The following is an 18517-nucleotide window of genomic DNA, read 5'->3' as shown; positions in this document are numbered from 1 at the left end:
CGGGCTGCTTCCTGGGGGTGGAGGCCTGGTCGAGGACCGGGCCGCGGGGACACTAAAGCCCCGAAATTATCTCAAGATAACCTCAAGATAACTATATAGCAATCAGTATAGAGTAACCAGAATAGAGCACACACGTTATAGTGTTAACTCTGTTGTCAACAGATGGCACTCAATATCAGATAAGCAATTGGAATAATCTAATTACTTGTCAAAGACACAAGAGAATGGAAAAAAGTTACAATATGTAAACCACTGGTATTATTCATAAATAGTGAGATAATATTGTGCTTATTATATTATAAAATGTGCTAGACATAAAATATACTCTACAATATTTCCTGTGAATCAGCAAGTGTAAAAGCAAACATACAAATCTACGTCTCCACATGCGTTCACCAGCAGGAAAGTTAGTGTCCGTGTATAACTTTGTAAACATTACAAACAAATCCTGTGGCAATTTTTTTTTTTTTTAAGATTTAACAAAATGTCTTTGTATAGGAAAATTAAATATATTATAAATTTATTTATAATTATACTGATTTATCATACTGTACATATAGCAACAGCAGAGAGGGATGGTTTATTATAAATACTGCCACAGTATTAAGATGTTTCACTACAGAACCTTATTACAAATATGACCACAGAATTTGGGATGTCTTATTATAAATATAACCACAGAACTGAGGAATGTCTTATTATAAATATAACCACAGAACTGAGGAATGTCTTATAATAAATATAACCAAAAAACTGAGGGATGTCTTATTATATATATAACCACAGAACAGAGGAATGTCTTATAATAAATATAACCAAAAAACTGAGGAATGTCTTATTATAAATATGATCAGAGAATTGAGGGATGTTCTCTTATAAATATAACCACAGAGCTGATGGATGTCTTATTATAAATATAACCACAGAACTGATGGATGTCTTATTATAAATATAACCATAGCACAAGAGTCAGGTACAGTGGACCCTCATGTGGTTTGTCATTTGCAAAAATATACGTATGTGATTTTTACAAGAACTTACTGATCCAATGTACCATGCACATTGTTATTTTTAAATCCCCAATACAGTCATGTAAATATGTGAATAAATAAATAAATTCTGAGCATTAAGAACACTGATATATTATCTTATTTGGAGAGCCTTTTGAGCTTAAGAGCAAATTACCTAAGAAAAAAATCATAATTACTATACAGTATAAAGATTATTTATTTTAATGCTTTCTCAACATTTACAATGGCTCACATAGGAGAAAAAGTATGAAATGTTTTAAAACTGAAAATATATATTAAAATTTTTTATATTAGAACCTGATAATAAAAATAATTAATTTGAAAATCTTAAAATGTATTCTTGCCAAACAATAGTATTAAAAACAATACTGTACCACATACACAATGAGCTAATAAATACCGAGATTTTTATATTAATGATACACCAAATTTAATTTAAATACACATTTCCTTTGTTACCATAGTGCATGAGATGTTAATAATGCATGACATATTGATAATACATGTAGTCATTCATATGAGTGTGCTGAAGACAGTCTTACCCATTTACATGTAGTATTTCTTACACCATAATGTGTTTCATAATGCTGCTGACAACATGTATGCAGTATATCTGACACTGTGTGGATGCTGACACTGCAGGTATTATTCAACACCACTGGGTCCTGGCACTGCAGGTATTATTCAATGCCACTGGTTTCTGGCACTGCATGTATTATTCTTCTGGTGACCGTAGGAGCTGTGAAAGAAAAGATTGAGAGATTACCAAGTCGTTTAAAGTCAACAAATACCAAATACAGAATCTTCGAAATCTAGTAAAGATTTCCCAAATAGGATTTTTTTTTTAATAATTCCAATACTATAATGGTTCTTTCTCCAAATAAAACAAAGATATACAGTATAGGTAAAATATATCAGCCAGCAGACTGCTAACAGGTACCAATCCCTGCGCACAGGAATCTTAGCAGATACAGTATATGGAAAATGGCAAACATAATTCCAATCTACAAAAATGGTATCCGAGAAGACCCTCTAAATTATAGACCCATATCATTAACAAGTATGGTAGTTAAAACATTAGAAAAAAATAGCTAACACCAAATGGGTTGATCCATTGTTGTTAACACAACAATGGGTAGAACACCTGGAGAGTACAATAATGACATAAAAATGGACAGACGGTATGGTTTTCGAACAGGAAGATCCTGTGTAACAAATCTACTTAGTTTTTATGAATCACAGAGATTCTACAGGAAAGAGATGGTTGGCCAACTGTCTATCTGAACCTAAAAGACCAGCATTGATGTAATGAAATGCCATTTTCTGGGTGAGACCAGAGGCTCCCTAGAGCTATCCGGGCTGATATGAGCGTATTAGACCGTGGCATCAGCCAAGTGAATGGAGTTCTTAGGCCTAACAGGGACCACAAACCAGAACCTAGGCCCCACCTCAGAGGCACGAGGAGCAATGGCATATAGAAAGCCTCGTGAGGTTGGAAGCATTCTGTGTCTGCCATCGACCGAGACAGGCACCCAAGAAAGGGTTTGTTTTGGGGTACCTACCTATCTGGTTAAAAAATTGCTACTGAAGGCCAAACTGTTGAGAAGAACTCTCCAAACTAAAAACTAACAAACGAGCATGATGTCACAACCATCTCCGTGCCGCTGTCAGTGCAGCTCCCCCTTCCGCAGAAGGGGGAATGGGGAGCTCCAGACCTCCCACACCAGCTATCATCCCCAAGTTCAGAGGCTGGATGTCAAAAACTGCGAAAAACCTTCGACCAGAGGAAGGGAGGGTTGCCGGGAAGACTCCGGGTCTAACCCAAAAAATGGCGTTTCATTACATTCAACGCTGGTTTTCTGGGGGAGCCCCTTTGGCTCCCTGGAGCTACTTAACCAAAGATAAAAACAGAGGGACTTTCCCGGGAGGTGGTTGCCACTCGCTCCAGGGACACCATCCACGCGCCCAGTTCCAAGAGAAGCCGGACCTGGGCAAAGAAGTCATCCGAAAGCAGGAGCAATAGACCCAGGGGTTCAGATTGAACAAGTCCAAAATGTACCGCATTGTCTGCACAGTCTCTTTTCAGAACCGGAAACAGGTGGGAAACCGACCTGAGGGATGAGGACTTTTGTCCACACCCAAGCAAACCCACTCCAAGGTGACCCAACAGAGAGAAAGCCTGCCCTGCCAGCTCCGAGCCCCCCGAAGAAGGAGGGGCCACCCAATGCCACTGCAAGCTGCATGAAGCGACTTGAAAAGCCGACAAATCGTGGGACCAGGCGCGAGCAAACTGCACGAACCTCTCCCTCCCAATTGCCTCATCAATAGGATGACCAACAAAAGGGCCGAAGCCCCTTATGAAAAGCTGATAGATGAGCAGAGCGATTACCGCGCCAACCAGACGACATCGGCCCGGAAGGCTGTTCCGACTCTGAAATTGGCACCACTGGCATACCACGATAAGAGCAACCTCGAGCCCTGGGCATGACCTTTTTGGGAAGAAACCCCACGGGCCCCCCCCCTAAGAACCAAAAAGTCCGACATGGGAGGACAACTAGAAACCTCCGTTAGCAGAAACTGCACCATCGCATACTGTGCAAAAAGAAAGGGCAAAATGGGCAGAGAAAACCTAAGAGCCAGAGCTCAAGCGGATTCTAAGGATTGAGCAAGCACCGCCTGATGGCACCCAAAACGATAAGCAAAAAACAGAGACTCTGCCTCCCTTAGGATTGGCACAAACAGCTTCAACAAGGCAGCTGACGCCCGCACCACTGCGACCAATGCACCAGAACTAGGATCAGCAACCAACGCCTCCATGTCCTCCTTAAGCCAGTCCGAAGACAGCTTGAGAAGGGAAAAGAAACGCAAGACCAAAGCCTAATGGTCACGGATGAGTAAATCCTCAGCAACCAGGGCAGCCGAAAGGGAGGGAACCTGTACGCAAAGTTACACAGGCCGACATCCCAAAGAAGGGCAGGGATGAACAAACAAGCAGTGAAGCGTTCAATCTCGCCCCCCGGGTAAACCTGAACAACCATCAGGGCCTCTCGCCACTCAAGCATGTGGGACCGACAGAACGTATGCCATGCCGCCATTGAAAATATAGGCTATTCTGCCAAAGAGGATGACTCCAGAACCTCGTAACGCACCCAGTAAGGAAAGGAAAAACCAATCACAAAAGAGACAGGATCCATTATTGAGGCACAATCCAGGTCATGCAGGAGATGGCCTCGAGCCGCAATGGCCTCCCGCACCTAATGGGGCGCGATGCGGGAGGCCGAAAACCTCTGGAAGTGAGGGACAGAAGTACCAGAGGGATCCCAGGGAGGGGTTGATGCTATATCAAAATCGTATAGGGAGGGAGGGGATAAGAAAACCCCACCCCCCTACAACAACAACAAACCTCGCTCATAGGGTACCAACACCCAAGCGGGGTCAAATGGAGCCCAAGCCCCCCATGTCAACCCTTCCCTTGCCTCGGGAACCTCCACATTAGGACCCGGGGCCGAGTCGTCCTGCAAACCCTGTGCCTCAAGAAATAAGACAGAGTCCACCGGAAAAGTTGGAACAAACAGGGCCCATTGGTCACACCCAGAAGCACCGGCTGGAGAAAAAGGCTCGAATGCCTCCGTCATCACACCAGAAGGAGCATCCCCTGAAACTGCTCGAATCTCACCACCAACTAAACCCTGCCCCGACTCTGAAACCCTTAGACACTTCAGAACTGGGTGCAGAGGGTCGAGGAACAGCAGGGGAAGGACAAGGGAGGCATGGACGAAACAAAGTTGAGGCGATAACAACCCCAATTTCGAGTCCCTATATGCAAAACCGGGCAGGCTCAGGTCATCCGGGTTAGTAACCAACCCAGCGCACTGCAGCAACCTAAAACACGCATGCAACGCCAAAGCTGCCTGCACCCGAGTATCAAGATCAGTGGATTGGATGAACTGGAGTACAAGCAAGGAACACCACTCGCAGGACTCCGGGTCAAAGGTGTTACAGACCCAACAGGCAGCATGAGGGAGGCACAAATTGGTGATTGTCACCCTGAAACAAGGGGACAGAGCAACCCTCAAACTCACACGAAGTGAGATGGGACCCAGAGGATGCATCCATCGGACCACAGAGCCCTAAATGGGATTTCCAGGGCCCTTAGATGCTCTGCTAAGGGAAGCCCAGGCAAGATACTGATAACCGGCACCCCAAACTATCCAGCGAACTACAGTACTAACAGTTGAACCCTCGGGACGTGTACACTCACAGGGACCTAGTAGGACCACCAATTTATATAGAAGGGGTACCAACACCAAGGGGCAGACCCCCACCAGGCAGGAAACAAAAATAAAAGAAAACTCCCGCATGAGGGACAACGACCCAGGTGGAACATAGCCGATCGCAATAATCTGGTGAAAACTAGCTGCACAGTACCTTGCACCCCTACCAGTGACAAAACAAGCGGTGCAAGAAACACCCCAGCTGACACCAAGGGCGGGCAATTACCGAGAAGCAAAAGATTCCACAGAGGCAGACCCCAAGCGACTTGTGGAAGATAACCCCAAGCCACAAGGGCAATACCTACTGGGCACCTAGGGAAAGGAACCCTAGGCATATGCAGCCCCGAGTACTTGTGAAATCACTCCTGGTTAACACACCACCACAGGACAGGACCACACCACAAGGCACAGCACTGTTAATGACTTGAGCACGATCAGGGCATTAGTCAATGGAGTTCAGCCTACCGGGGACCACAAACCAGAACCTGGCCCCCTCAGAGAGGTACAGGGAGGAATGGCCCTGGAAAACACCCCATGGTTGGGGGTTTTCCTTATCTGCCATCCAATAGAGTTAGGCACCCAGAGAAGTAGGCATAACAAAACAGACCCCACATGGTAAGAAAACTGCAACCAAAAACCGGAGAGGCAAAACACCCACCAGTCCCAAGTTAACAAGGGAAACAAGCAAACATCACACTTTGCCGTCGCACCACTCGTAAGCGCAGCCATCCCCTCCCCGCTAGGGTGATGGGGGAGCCCCGGACCCCTTGTGCCGGCTACCTAGCAATCCAGTTCGGAAGCTAAGCATCCAAACAATGCGAAAAAAAAAGTCGGCAGGAGGGAGGGAGGGAGGGTGACTGGGAGCCTCCAGGGATCACTGAGAACTTTTCGACCTACAAAAGCACTGCGCCCGAATATTGACCCAAGAAATGGCAAACACGGCAGCCAAAGCAGCAAACTTCCTAACGTCATGGGCGTGCGGACAGATAGCAGGTTGGCTAGACTTAACCACCATGCTGTACGGCCATAATAAATGACAATTCTGTGGTGCGCCGAAAATAAATTCTGTGCAAAAAATTATTTTCTCTTATATTGTTAAATTGTAGCCTCTGATCATGGTAAAATAAAATTAAATATTGTATGTGACATACTATAGCCATGATGGAGCTGAGAAGTTGAGCAAATTATGGGCGCTGAGCGATGAAGCCCTCAGGGTCACTAGCAGACGCCACCTCACTCCCTCTTTCACCAACACCTCACTCGGCAACAATCCTTCTCCCAACATACAGTGGTACCTCGGAATGCGATTGTCCCTGTATGCGAGTTTTTCGGAAGACGAGCAGGATTTCCTCGGAAAATATGTCTCGGAAGGCGAGGGTTACCTCGCAACACGAGTTTGTTGATACGTGTACAGGCCGACTGGCGTGTGGTGGCATGACGATCGCGCCTCAGTTTACCAGTGTCTCGTGTCCAGTGACTATCCCACCTGAATTCTTCACAAGGATTTACAGTTTTTTATCGGTTTTTTGGCCATTTGAGCATAAAACCAGCGTTGAATGTAATGAAACGCCATTTTCTGGGTGAGTCCCGGAGGCTCCCCGGAGCTATCCCAGGCTGATATGCTAATGTCAGACTTTGGCATCAGTCATGTGTATGGAGTTCTTAGGCCTACTGGGGACCACGGCCAGAACCGGGCCCCCTCAGAGAGGCAAGGGGAGCAATGGCCTATAGAAGCCCCCGTGTAGTTGGAAGCATTCTATGTCTGCCATCGACCGGAACAGGCACCCAGAAAGGTAAGCGCCCCAAAACAAACCCCTATTCCGGTTAAAATTGCTACCAAAAACCGAACTAGTGGATAGAACTCCCCAACCGAAAACAAGCAAACTAGTGTGACGTCACACACTACCGCGCCGCTGTCTGCGCAGCTCCCCCCTCCCCGGGAGGGGGAAGGGGGAGCCCCAGACCCCCCGCGCCGGCTACCCACACCTCAGTTCTTGAGGCTGGATGTCAAAAACGCAAAAAAACGCCGACCGGAGGGAGGGAGGGATGCCGGGGAGCCTCCGGGACTCGCCCAGAAAATGGCGTTTCATTACATTCAGCGCTGGTTTTCTGGGGGGAGCCCCGTCGGCTCCCCGGAGCTAACTACCCACAGACAGAAAAAAAGGGACTTACCCGGGAGGCGGTCGTCGCTCACCCCTCAACTCGAAGCCGAGACAACTGGCTGCAACCGCCGACCCAAAGCAACACAGGCCCGACGAGGCCCAGGGACATTCACAAGGTAACGAGCAGCCAGGACCCTGTTCGACCGCCAAAATCCCCGCGACCGAATATCAGACCAAGACATATTCCCAAAGACGGCAGCAAGAGCCGCGAACTTACGAACGCCATGGGCACGGGGATAGACCGCAGGCTGGCTGGACCTAATAACCCTGCGGACGACCTGAGAGACCCGAACCCGCGAACAGGGAAGAAGGGAAACCGGATCAACCCACAGCGCGTCCCCGGACACAGAAGCTGTGGCGCGCAAATAACGGCGAAGCGCCGCAACAGGACACAAAACATGATGCACCTCCGGCCTGATCAACCAAGCATCAACCACCCATGGACCCCTCCGGAACGCAGCAGTCTCATTCTTCGCCAGAAAAGAAGGAGACGGCTGCAAACGAACAAAACTATCACCACGACCAAAAGAGCAGAAACCCCTGCGCCGGAGGAGAGCATGAAGTTCCCCTACCCGACCCCCAGAGGCCAAAGCCAACAAGAAAAGTGCCTTGGAAAAACAATCCTGGACCGAACCAGGAGCCTGAGAGGAGCCAGTCGTCGAGGTAGGCCAACACCCGAACACCTAGGAGGCGCAAACGAGCCACCACAACCCGTGTAAGGCGCGTGAACACGCGAGGTGCCAGGTTCAACCCGAACGGGAGACAACGAAAGCGGTAACTCAGACGCCCCACAACAAAACCGAGCCAGTCCCTGAACCGCGGATGAATCGGGACATGCCAATAAGCGTCCCGGAGGTCCAGGGACACCATCCAAGCTCCCGGCTCCAAGAGGAGCCGAACCTGAGACAGCGTAGTCATCCGAAAGGAGGGGCAATGAACCCAGGGGTTCAGACGGGACAAGTCCAGAATGAACCGCAGGTCCGCGCAGTCCCGTTTCGGAACCGGAAACAGACGGGAAACCCATCTGAGGGACGACGACGTTTCGACGACGCCCAAACGTACCCACTCCAAGACGACTCGACAGAGCGCAGGGGAAGAAACCTGCCCTGCCAGCCCCGACCCCCCAAAGGGGGGAGGGGCCACCCAACGCCACCGCAGGCCGCGAGACACGACCCGAAAGGCCCACGAATCGTGGGACCAGGCGCGGGCGAACAGCGCAAGCCGCCCCCCCATCGCCCCATCAAGGGGGCAAACCGCGAAAGGGCCGGCGACCCTTACGAGACCCAGAACCCCGCACAGCGCGAACACCGCGCCGACCAGACGAGGGAGGGTCCGCAGGAGGAGCCAACCCCAAACCTGACACCAGAGGCCTACCACGACGAGAGGAACCCCAAGCCCTGGTACGACCTTTCCGGGAAGACCCACCCCGGGACCCCCGGAAAACCAACAAGTCCGACATCGGACGACAAGCCGCCGACGCAGCCTGAATAAACTGCGCCACGGCCGACTCCCCAAACAGGAGAGGACAAAAAGGTGAAGAACGCCTAAGAGCCAGAGCCCAAGCAGATTCCACGGAGGAACCCAGCACCGCCTGCCGACACGCGAGACGGGAAGCATAGAACAGGGAAACCGCATCCCGCAAAATCAGCGTGAACAGCTTCAACAAGGCAGCCGACGAACGCGCAGCCGAGGACAAGGTGCCGGACCCCGGGACGGACCCAAGCGTCCCCACATCCTCCACGAGCCAATCCGAAGACAGCTCCAGGAGGGAAAAGAACTGCAAGGCCGAACACAAAAGGCCCCGGGCGCGCAAGTCCTCCGCCACGAGCGCCGCCGAAAGGGAGGGAACCTGCACATGGAGCTGAATAACGCCCACATCGCGGGGAAGGGCAGGGGCAAACAAGCACTCATTCAGGTACTCAAGTTCACCCCCCAGGAAAACCTGAAGCACTGGGGAAGCTTCCCGCCACTCCAGCGTGCGGGAACGACAGAAGGAATGCCAGGAATCCAGACCAAACAAGGGGGCAGTCTGCTAGCCAGGACGACTCCGGAACCTCGTAACGGAGCCAGAAAGGGAACGAAGTCCCAAACCTGAACGTGGACGGATCCATTTCCGAGGCATAATCCGGGTCACGCAGGAGGTAAGCTGCAAAGGCCGCTCGCACCACACCAGGTTGGATGCGATAAGCCGAAAACCTCCTGAAGGACGGAACCGACGTACCCGGGGGAACACGGAACCGAACCCGGGGAGGGGCCGACACCAAATCCAACTCGTACGCAGAGGGGGGAAAAGAAAACCCCACTCCTTGTAACAATAAGCCCCGCTCAGTGGGAAGAAAAACCCAGGCGGGGTCCAGCGGGGCCCAAGGCCCCCAAGTCAGCCCCTCCCCAGCCTCGAGGTCCGTCACCACAGGACCCGAGGCCGAGTCCTCTCCCCAAGCCCCGACCCCACAAGACAAGGACGGAGCAGCCGGAAAAGCTGGAGGAAGGGGGGCCCACTGGTCAGACCCTGAAGCTTCGGCCAGGAGACAAGACTCGAATGCCTCTGCCGCCCCCCCGGAAGGGGCAACCCCCGAAGCTGCCCGAGTCTCGAGATCAAGTAACCCCTGCTCCGACCCCGAAACCCTCAGACGCTTCGGGGCCGGAAGCAGGGGCGGGGGACCAGAACGAACAGAAGGGGAAGGACGAGGAGGTACGGACTGAACCAGGATCGAATCGACTCCCACCCCCAAGTCCGGGTCTCGAAAAGCAAAGCGGGGCAGCCCCGGGGCATCCGGGGAAGCAACCAACCGAGCGCGTTGCAACAGACGAAACCTAGACTGCAACGCACGTGCCGCCTGTACCCGGATAGAATCATCAGAGGATTGGGTAAATTGAGTCACAAGCAAGCAGCAACACTCACAGGACTCGGGGTCGAAAGTATCACCGACCCAACAGGCATCGTGGCAGAGGCAAAAACAATGAGGGTCACCCTGAGACAAGGGAACCGAGCAACCCTTAAACTCGCACACAGCGAGTGGGGACTCCGGGGTCACATCCATCGGACCCACGCGCCCCCTAGGGGATTCCCAGGGTCCTGAACGTTTACTTTAAGAGGACTCGCGCTCAGGTAGTCCCAGGCAGGGTGCTGCAAACCGGCGCCCAAAACTACCAAGCAAACTTCTAAAGCTGAACCCCAGGGACGTGTACACTCACGGGGACCTAGCAGGGGGCGCCACCGAGGAGAACAGTGGAAGGGCTAAAACAAACTGAATAAAACGACAGAACCCCCCACCAGGCAAAAACAAAAAGAAAAACAAAACCCCGCAAGAGGACAGCGAACCCCAAGGAACAGAGCCGGCCGCGATGTCGGGAATTACAAGCTGAGCAGCACCCTGCGCCCCTACCAGTGCAAACTGCCTCTTACCCGCCGGTAACAAGGGAGAACAGAACACCCAAGAGCCCAACAGGCGGCCGAAAAACCGAAAGGTAAAACGGACCAGCAGAGGCAGACCCCGAGGAGCCTGTGGAAGGTGGCCCCAAGCCCCAAGGGCAGTACTTACAGGGCACCTAGGGATGGCAGCCCTAGGCGAATGCAGCCCGAGTACTGAAGATAACTCCTGGCTCTCGCACCCACAAAACTAACACCAAACGCAAAGCACAGTGCAGTAGCGACACCGGAGCCAGAGCACACGACCATCGCCTATAGCATCAGCCTCAAGAACTGAGGTGTGGGTAGCCGGCGCGGGGGGTCTGGGGCTCCCCCTTCCCCCTCCCGGGGAGGGGGGAGCTGCGCAGACAGCGGCGCGGCAGTGTGTGACGTCATACTAGTTTGCTTGTTTTCGGTTGGGGAGTTCTAGCCACTAGTTCGGTTTTTGGTAGCAATTTTAACCGGAATAGGGGTTTGTTTTGGGGCGCTTACCTTTCTGGGTGCCTGTTCCGGTCGATGGCAGACATAGAATGCTTCCAACTACACGGGGGCTTCTATAGGCCATTGCTCCCCTTGCCTCTCTGAGGGGGCCCGGTTCTGGCCGTGGTCCCCGGTAGGCCTAAGAACTCCATACACATGACTGATGCCAAAGTCTGACATTAGCATATCAGCCTGGGATAGCTCCGGGGAGCCGACGGGGCTCCCCCCAGAAAAGTTGTCATTATATATCTTGCCATGGGTCTCAAGAAAGCCATTGTAAAGGTTCAACCTAAGAAAATAGCTGTGAGTAGAGGCAGTAGAGGATGTCCCTTCTTGATTAAGAAAATGTGTGAAGTATGGGAAGAACTACAAAGTTTTGTTGAAAAAACTCACCCAGATAAAGCTGTAGCAGGCCGTTGCATTGACCTTTTAAATGATAATGTGATGTCTTACTACAGACAAGTGTTAAAATGTAGGGAAAAACAAGTGCCATTAGACAAATTCTTAGTAAAACAAGCAAGTCCTAGTGGTATGCAGGCAAAATGTGCCAGAGTGTGCATACCAGTGAAGTCCTCACTGCCTGATGTGATAATGGAAGGGGACTCCCCTTCCAAACAGTAACTCCTCTCTTCCTCCCACCTCCTCACCATCTTCCATACGCCTACAGCATTCAACAGCAAGGTAAGTAATAACTTGAACATAGTTTTGTAGGTTTATTTAGATGAATTAGGTATAAACATTTAGTTTGATGTGGGGTTTTTGGGGTAGTCAGGAACGGATTAATTCATTTCCCTTTATTTCTTATGGGGAAATTATCTTCGGAATGCGAGTTTTCGGAATACGAGGCGTCTCCAGGAACCAATTAAACTCTTAAACTGAGGTATGCCTGTACTCCTTTTGCTGTTATTACACTATATACACACATCATATACAGTATAAGAATCTACATTTGTTTTCACCATAGCAAACCACTAAGCTGGTATGCTGAGTCCAGACAATAACAGGTTGCCACACAGAATTAGCAGACGATGCTACCTCCCTCACCAAGATTACTCCTCCCACCATACTAAAAACAGGGCTAATTATCACAACAATCCTATTATCAGAATCCTGATCACTAAATCCTGTAAATTAATAATTTTCCACAAGTTTATTCTGTAAAGGAACATGAGAAGTCATTTCAAGATTCTAAGATGGACCAAACAATGGTAGGGTGCTGTGGCTACCTGCATAGTGCTGTGAACATCTTGAACAGAACATGTGAACATAAGAATAACGGTAATTGCAGAAGGCCTATTGGCCCATATGAGGCAGCTCCTATTTATAACCTCCCACTCATATACATGTCCAACCTATCCCACAACAGCATTGTGTTCACTGATATCTGGAAATTGTACACAGTCTTTATCACAGTCAGGCTCCTCTCTAATACTATCATGGCTAAATAATACCAGTTACATATATGTTTTGACAATTTTAGACGATGCCGTGGTCACAAGCTGAACAGCGATGCTGTTAGCTCATGCTGTACTCACCTAATTGTGCTTGCAGGGGTCGAGCTCTGGCTCTTTGGTCCCGCCTCTCAACCGTCAATCAACAGGTGTACAGGTTCCTGAGCCTATTGGGCTCTATCATATCTACACTTGAAACTGTGTATGGAGTCAGCCTCCACCACCTCACTTCCTAATGCATTCCATTTGTCAACCATTCTGACACTAAAAATGTTCTAATATCTCTGTGGCTCATTTGGGCACTTAGTTTCCACCTGTGTCCCCTAGTGCGTGTGCCCCTTGTGTTAAATACCCTGTCTTTATCTACCCTATCAATTCCCTTGAGAATCTTGAATGTGGTGATCATGTTCCCCCTAACTCTTGTGTCTTCCAGCGAAGTGAGGTTTAATTCCCATAGCCTCTACTCGTAGCTCATACCTCTCGGCTTGGGTACTAGTCTGGTGGCAAACTGTGTGCCATCCTTGGTAGATAACTCAATACTGAGGCTCTCACACTTTAAGAATGTTGCCAACGATTTTCTTTAAAAATGAGGTCTGTTTAAAGGAGTCCTGAGACACAGGATGTGAGCCTCGTATACCCGCAGAAGTATTGAATCGCTCCCTATACCTAAGATCGCCACTCTGCGCACCCCCTGGTTGATACCTGGTTGATGGAGTTCTGGGAGTTCTTCTACTCCCAAAGCCCGGCCAGAGGCCAGGCTTGACTTGTGAGAGTTTGGTCCACTAAGCTGTTGCTTGGAGCGGCCCGCAGGCCCACATACCCACCACAGCCCGGTTGGTCCGGCACTCCATGGAGGAATAAATCTAGTTTCCTCTTGAAGATGTCCGCGGTTATTCCGGCAATATTTCTTATGCTTGCTGGGAGGGTGTTGAACAACCGTGGACCTCTGATGTTTATACAGTGTTCTCTGATTGTGCCTATGGCACCTCTGCTCTTCACTGGTTCTATTCTGCATTTTCTTCCATATCGTTCACTCCAGTATGTTATTTTACTGTGTAGATTTGGTACTTGGCCCTCCAGTATCTTCCAGGTGTATATTATTTGATATCTCTCTCCTCTTCTTTCTAGTGAGTACATTTGGAGGGCTTTGAGACGATCCCAATAATTTAGGTGCTTTATTGCGTCTATGCGTGCCGTATATGTTCTCTGTATTCCCTCTATTTCAGCAATCTCTCCTGCTCTGAAGGGGGGAAAGTGAGTACTGAGCAGTACTCAAGACGGGACAACACAAGTGACTTGAAGAGTACAACCATTGTGATGAGATCCCTAGATTTGAAAGTTCTCGTAATCCATCTTATCATTTTTCTGGCTGTCGCAATATTTGCTTGGTTATGCTCCCTAAACGTTAGGTCGTCAGACATCATTATTCCCAAATCCTTTACATGCTGTTTTCCTACTATGGGTACATTTGATTGTGTTTTGTACCCTGTATTATGTTTAAGGCCCTCATTTTTACCATACCTAAATACCTGCAATTTATCACTGTTAAACATCATGTTATTTTTACTTTAAACTTTATTAATATCCGCTTGAAGTATTTCAATGTTTTCAGCCGAGGTAATTTCAGACTAATTTTTGTGTCATCTGCAAAGAAAGATACGAAGCTGTGACTTGTATTTTTGTCTATATCTGATATGAGAATAAGGAAAAGCAGCGGTGCAAGGACTGTACCCTGAGGTACAGAGCTTTTAACTGCACTTGGACTAGATTTTATATGGTTGACTGTTACTCGCCGAGTCCTGTTTGACAGAAAACTGAGTATCCAGCATCCTACTTTACCGGTTATTCCCATTGACTTCATTTTGTGTGCTATCATGCCATGGTCACATTTATCGAAAGCCTTTGCCAAGTCCGTGTATATCACATCAGCATTCTGTTTTTCTTCTAATACCTCAGTGACTTTGTCGTAGTGCTCAAGTAGCTGTGAGAGGCACGATCTTCCCGCTCGAAATCCATGTTGGCCTGGGTTATGAAGGTCATTGGTCTCCATGAAAATGGTGACCTGAATCCTAATCACTCTCTCAAATACTTTTATTATGTGCAATGTTAGTGCAACTGGTCTATAATTCTTTGCCAATGCTTTGCTCCCTCCCTTGTGTAGAGGGGTTATGTCTGCTACTTTAAGTGCATCTGGTATCTTCCCCGTGTCCAAGCTCTTCCTCCACACTATACCGAGTGCCTGTGCTACCGGCACTTTGCATTTCTTTATAAATATTGAATTCCATGAGTCTGGACCTGGGGCCGAGTGCATGGGCATGTTTTCAATTTCTCTTTCAAAATTTAGTGCGCTCGTGTTGATATCAGTTATATTTACAGGGGTTTGAATATCCCGCATAAAGAAATTGTCTGGATCTTCCACCTTCATGTTGTTTATTGGAGTGCTAAACATGTCCTCATACTGCTTTTTTAGGATTTCACTAATTTCTTTGTCATCCTCCGTGTATGAACCTTCACTTGTACGAATAGGTCCAATACTGGCAGTGGTTTTTGCTTTTGATTTCGCATATGTGAAGAAGTATTTTGGATTTTTCTTTATTTCCTGAATTGCTTTCTGTTCTAACTGCCTTTCTTCAGTCTCATATGAGTGTTTCAATTTCCACTCGATTTCTTCAATCTCCCAATTTAAATTATTCGTTCTTTGACGGGAAATTACTGTCTGCATAAGCAGTTCCGTTATTTTTTTCCTGCGTTTATAGTGTCTGCGTTCTCTTTCTACGTTGGATCTCTTTCTGGCTTTTCTCAAAGGAACATGTTTCAGACAGACTTGATACACTTTCGAAGTCAGTTTTTCTATTCCTTCTGTAGGAAGGAATCTAAGGAGGAAGGAATACCCAGATCTAACCCCCAATCTGATCTATATCTAAATGGGGCCGAAGTGTTCCAGTAAGGGAAGTCGGCAAATTAGATTCGTAACTTCGGGATAAGGATTGGCTCTGAGGATCAAAATAATAGAATAATCTAAATGGGGCCTAACTAGAGCAAGATATAGCTTGAGAACCACACCAGGTGTCTTGTTACTAACGCTGCGATTAATAAATCCAAGTGTCCGATTTGCCTTATTACGAACATTTATGCATTGATCCTTTTGTTTTAAATTCTTACTAATCATAACTCCCAGATCCCTTTCGCAATTCGACTTCGCAATCTCAACACCATCTAGCTCGTATCTTGTAACCCTATCATCATTACCTAGCCTCAGAACTTTACATTTATCAGCATTAAACTGCATCTGCCAATCATTTGACCATTTCAAAACCCTATCTAGATCAACTTGAAGTGATAACGAGTCCTCCTCCGAATTAATTTCCTTACCGATTTTCGTATCATCAGCAAATTTGCAAATGTTGCTACTCAAACCTGAATCTAAATCATTTATATATATTATAAACAACAGAGGTCCCAGGACAGAGCCCTGAGGCACCCCACTTACAACATTTTCCCACTCTGACTTGACTCCATTTATACTAACTCTCTGTTTCCTTTGGTATAGCCATGCCCTAATCCAACTTAATATAGCACCCCCAATACCATGAGACTATCTTTTTAATCAGTCTTTCATGTGGCACTGTATCAAAAGCTTTGCTAAAGTCAAGGTACACAACATCGCAATCCTTACCACTATCAACTGCCTCAACAATGCTAGAATAAAAAGATAAATTTGTTAAACATGAACGGCCATTTATAAAACCATGTTGCGACTCAATTATTAATTTATGTTTTTCAAGATGAAGACAAATTTTATTTGCTACTATAGATTCGAGTAACTTTCCCACAATAGACGTTAGGCTAATTGGTCGATAGTTAGACGCAAGTGATCCATCTCCTTTCTTAAAAACTGGTATCACATTAGCAACTTTCCAAAACTCTGGCACTCTGCCTGATTCTATTGATTTATTAAATATGGTTGACAGTGGGTCAAAAAGCTCCTCTTTGCATTCTTTAAGCACCCTGGCAAACACTTCATCCGGCCCTGGGGATTTGTTTGGTTTGAGTTTTACTATTTGTTTAAGAACATCCTCCATAGTAACTTCTAAACTCGTCAACCTGTCCTCGTCCCCACCCACATAGACTTGTTCGGCTGAAGGCATATTGTCAAGTTCCTCTTTAGTAAATACAGATACAAAATATTTATTAAAAATACTACTCATCTCTTCATCACTATCTGTTATTTGACCTGTCTCAGTTTTTAATGGACCTATCCTTTCCCTAGTCTTAGTACGATATAACTGAAAAAACCCAATAGGAGCTGCCTCGTATGGGCCAATAGGAGCTGCCTCGTATGGGCCAATAGGAGCTGCCTCGTATGGGCCAATAGGAGCTGCCTCGTATGGGCCAATAGGAGCTGCCTCGTATGGGCCAATAGGAGCTGCCTCGTATGGGCCAATAGGAGCTGCCTCGTATGGGCCAATAGGAGCTGCCTCGTATGGGCCAATAGGAGCTGCCTCGTATGGGCCAATAGGAGCTGCCTCGTATGGGCCAATAGGAGCTGCCTCGTATGGGCCAATAGGAGCTGCCTCGTATGGGCCAATAGGAGCTGCCTCGTATGGGCCAATAGGAGCTGCCTCGTATGGGCCAATAGGAGCTGCCTCGTATGGGCCAATAGGAGCTGCCTCGTATGGGCCAATAGGAGCTGCCTCGTATGGGCCAATAGTAAGTAAGTAATTATCAAAAGAAGGCACCAAACCGGGAAGGCTATGTAGCACCATCAAAGACGCAAAATAATCAGAGGGCGCTAAAGATCACCAAGGATGCCAATACGAGAACAAAAACGCATAAGGCGAACGATATCAAAAGTATCCGAGTCACCAAGAATTCTATCGAGGGACAGATGACCGCGAGGGGCGGTCGGAAAGCAAGACACACGCTCGTCTTGGAAGTCAGGACATGCACGACCGTAAGAGGGACAATGCAACTAGGACAATAAGGAGCAGGGCGGCGCTCCATCAAGTGACCATGGGTTAAGCGAGTATGGCCAAGACGCAACCTCGCCAGAGCTGTTTCCCACCGCCGGTTACGGTGGAAGGAGGACGGCCACGAGGAAACACAACATTTAAGAGTACGTAGCTTGTTACCAGTAACAGACAACCAAGAAGCCTGCCAACGGGTAAGAACTGAGGAATGGATAACTGGGTAAAAGTCGGAATACGGAATGCCTTTACGAGAGATGGGACAAGAGCGGACAGCTTCCTTAGCGGCAGCATCCGCACGCTCATTGAAAGACACACCAATATGGCTGGGAACCCAACAAAACTCAACCGACTTAAATTTACTGTGAACGAGAAACAGCCAATGCTGGATCTCGACAACTACCGGATGAACCGGATTAAAGGACCCGAGAGCCATGAGGGCACTACGAGAGTCAACAACAACCACAAAGGAAGACTGACAACGAGAAAGCAGGAGACGAAGAGCATAGAGAATAGCATAAAGTTCTGCTGTAAAGATGCTAGTCTCCGGAGGCAAGCGACACATATAAGTGCGATCAGGAAAAACAACAGAGTAGCCAACACCGTCCGCTGACTTAGACCCATCGGTGAAGACAGAAACGGAGCGGGAGTGAGAAGAAAAGTGCTCGAGGAAAAGGCGTTTGAGAACCGTAGGAGGGGTAAAAGCCTTAGTGATACGGGTCAAGGAAGTACAAAACCGCGGA

At 48.1% G+C, this 18517-nt stretch overlaps 1 long non-coding RNA gene across 1 annotated transcript in view; it reads right to left on the bottom strand.

The window, feature by feature from the left end:
- Positions 1-512: 512 nt before the first annotated feature.
- Positions 513-18517, bottom strand: part of LOC138358924 (uncharacterized) — a 162068-nt gene continuing 144063 nt past the window's right edge. The window contains exon 4 of the long non-coding RNA XR_011225629.1: positions 513-1770. This is a non-coding gene — a long non-coding RNA (uncharacterized lncRNA). The remainder of the gene's footprint in view (positions 1771-18517) is intronic.

This window comes from Procambarus clarkii, chromosome 8 (genome assembly GCF_040958095.1).
Source record: "Procambarus clarkii isolate CNS0578487 chromosome 8, FALCON_Pclarkii_2.0, whole genome shotgun sequence".
Classification (NCBI taxonomy): Eukaryota; Metazoa; Arthropoda; class Malacostraca; order Decapoda; family Cambaridae; genus Procambarus; species Procambarus clarkii.
The sequence above is the reverse complement of the archived record's forward strand: the minus strand, read 5'-3'. Positions and strand labels throughout refer to the sequence as shown.